Source organism: Tiliqua scincoides, chromosome 4 (assembly GCF_035046505.1).
Source record: "Tiliqua scincoides isolate rTilSci1 chromosome 4, rTilSci1.hap2, whole genome shotgun sequence".
Classification (NCBI taxonomy): domain Eukaryota; kingdom Metazoa; phylum Chordata; class Lepidosauria; order Squamata; family Scincidae; genus Tiliqua; species Tiliqua scincoides.
In genome coordinates, this window is record NC_089824.1 from 145,895,160 (window position 1) to 145,897,820 (window position 2,661).

General features: G+C 40.7%; 1 pseudogene; it reads left to right on the forward strand.

Annotated features, from left to right (window-relative positions):
• Positions 1-2,199: 2,199 nt before the first annotated feature.
• Positions 2,200-2,316, forward strand: LOC136650838 (5S ribosomal RNA; annotated as a pseudogene).
• The last annotated feature ends 345 nt before the right edge of the window (positions 2,317-2,661 follow it).

Sequence of the window (2,661 nt, forward strand, 5' to 3'; positions counted from 1 at the left end):
TGCCTCTTACCCAATTAGCAGGGGAAGTTATCTCCAGGTAGAAGACCTTTACCTGAAACCCTGGAAACTGTGTGGAATGCTGTCAGTGTGGTCAATACTGGGGTAAGGCTGCAATCCTGTACACCAGTAGTTCCCAAACTTACCCAGGTCACAACACTTCCTCAGCTGGGTGATGCTATCTTGGATCTTGTGAAATCTCATGACTTCTTATGAGATTTCAGGCCCAATCCTATCCTTCCCTAGCGACCAGAGGAGCAGTGGCACCGAAATGGCTGCCGCTGTATCATCTTGGGTCAGGGAAGCTACCCAAGGTCTCCTCAGGGGAAGGGACCTCTTCAGGGGAAGCTACAAGGGACATCCCATGGTGCCCCTATGACTGTACCACATTGCCCTAAGGCATAGTGACACACAGTTTTGGAACCCCTGCTGTGCACAATTACCATTAAAGTCAGTGGAGTTTACTTCTCAGTAGACATGCATAGATATGCATTGCACTGTCAATGGACAATGGTCTGCCTCTTCAGTAAACAGCATTCTATGTATATAATGTCCTGCTCCTGCTCCTTCAAATCATGGCTATTGTTTTTCAGTTTTTCATAATATACCAGCTTGTATTAACATGCATGGGGATCTGTGAATGCTGGAGATCTAAATCATAAATGGTGCTTGAACGGATTAAGGATCACATGGGAGGGCTTGCTTCAAATTCTCTTCCTGGGGTATTTGTTCATCTTACAAATCCTTAAACCTTTTATGGGAGATTAAAATAATTATATTGTATAATGTGGAAGAGGAAAAGGACCCCTTCCCTTGTCTTCAGGATTCATACCTTCCATTCCTTCTAAGCCTCTTATGCATTTTGTGAAACTGAAAAAGCTTGGTTCTTATTCTCCCTGGTTTCTTACTGAAGTGTGAAATGTGGCCGTTCTCTTAATGATCTCTGTGAACCCTCATATTCTCTTTTCAAAGAGCTGTGCAAAGTGACAGGATATTCAGTCCAGCAAGCAATTTTTTAATGACCTGTTTGTCACTACTGATTATAAGAAGTGATGTCAAAAATGAACCCTAAAGTTTCCCATTTAAAATATAAGCCTAGTGTGAAATGTTATAGCAGTTTGAAAAGGGGGAAAAAAACACCATTTGATGCATTATCTCTGTTGAAATACAGTAACAATGTCTAATGGAGCATTACTCCTCTGGGCATACTAAATAAATAATAGAAACCGACACAAATAGTTAACGTGGAGAGTTTGCTACAACTCTGATTAGACGTTTCTCTAAAGCTTATACAAGAACAGAAATAACTCACCCTAATATAAGAAAGATGATCTGCATACAGAGCCCATTTGGAGTGGTCTCACATGAACACAATAACGCTGTCTGAGTTTATAAAACTCCAGTAGAGAAAGCTCAGCGTACAGCGATTTTGCTGGATTGGGTCCATGCACACAAGTTCCTGAAGAGATGCTTGCTGTGATATGTTTGTTCATATCACATCTTCATCTTTGTTACTAGAAGAAGTATGTATATATAGGTATCACAGCTCTTTCTTCTCACCCTTGTCCCTTATTTGTAGACAATGCCTGTCAGTCTACAGTCAATCTATGAGTCAATCTCATAGCATCAGTGTAAACAAATGAGGTCTCTGTGCCAGACCCAGGATTCTGGCTGGCTCTCGGAAGAAGGCAACATGCTAATATAGGCAAATTACAATATCTAGCCTTCAAAGATCAATTGGACAACAGTGTATGTTATGAAGATGTCTGGATGGGGGAAAGAGAGAGAGATCCCATAGCTCACTGTTTATGCAGCCAAATGTTGTGAAAATGAACTTCACTGTCTGCTGTACACATGTTGAGACTAGGATGAAAAATGCGCTTAACAAATTTTAGATAGGATTAGACTGGATTCAAAAAAAGACAATGCAATAAATCTACCACAATAAACATCAGATAGGTTTCACATATATGCTAGAGATTATCCTTCAGTCAACATTTTTTAAGAAGTCTGCAGTCCAATGAGCTATATCTATTTTTTCTATCCTGTATTTTGTTGGAATCATGCTACTCACTACCATTTCAAGTATGGTTCACAATCTTCATTGAGGTGAGATGTGTTGCCCACCCATTTCAATGTCCGAAAGGTGATTGGGTGAAGAGGATAGTCTCTCTTATGGGTCTAGTTCTTTGAAGAATCAGTGACAGCAACTGTTACCCTGCACATGCCTGATCTCGTCTGATCTTGGAAGCTAAGCAGGGTTAGGCCTGGTTAGTACTTGGATGGGAGACTGCCTGGGAATACCAGGTGCTGTAGGCTTATACCATAGTCTTTCGAGACTGAAAGTTGCCAACCATCGAAGCTTCATGAATCAGATCAGAACTTAAAAGATCTCCATTCAAATTCCAGTTCCATAACATCGAATGACACTTCGAACATGGGGACACTTCCAACCCAGTATTAATATCTAGTCAGTGCTACCTGTTGTACATCCTTAGGAGTGAATCAGGAGTGTCCCACTATGCACATAATCAACCTGCTTTCTTAAAACATGTTGCATTTATTGTAAATATCTGCTAGGATTTGGTGGCTAAAAAGCAAAATAACTGATGTTAAAATCAACTGGAGCAGTGTTCTGCAATGGAAAGCATGGTGAGACCCCAT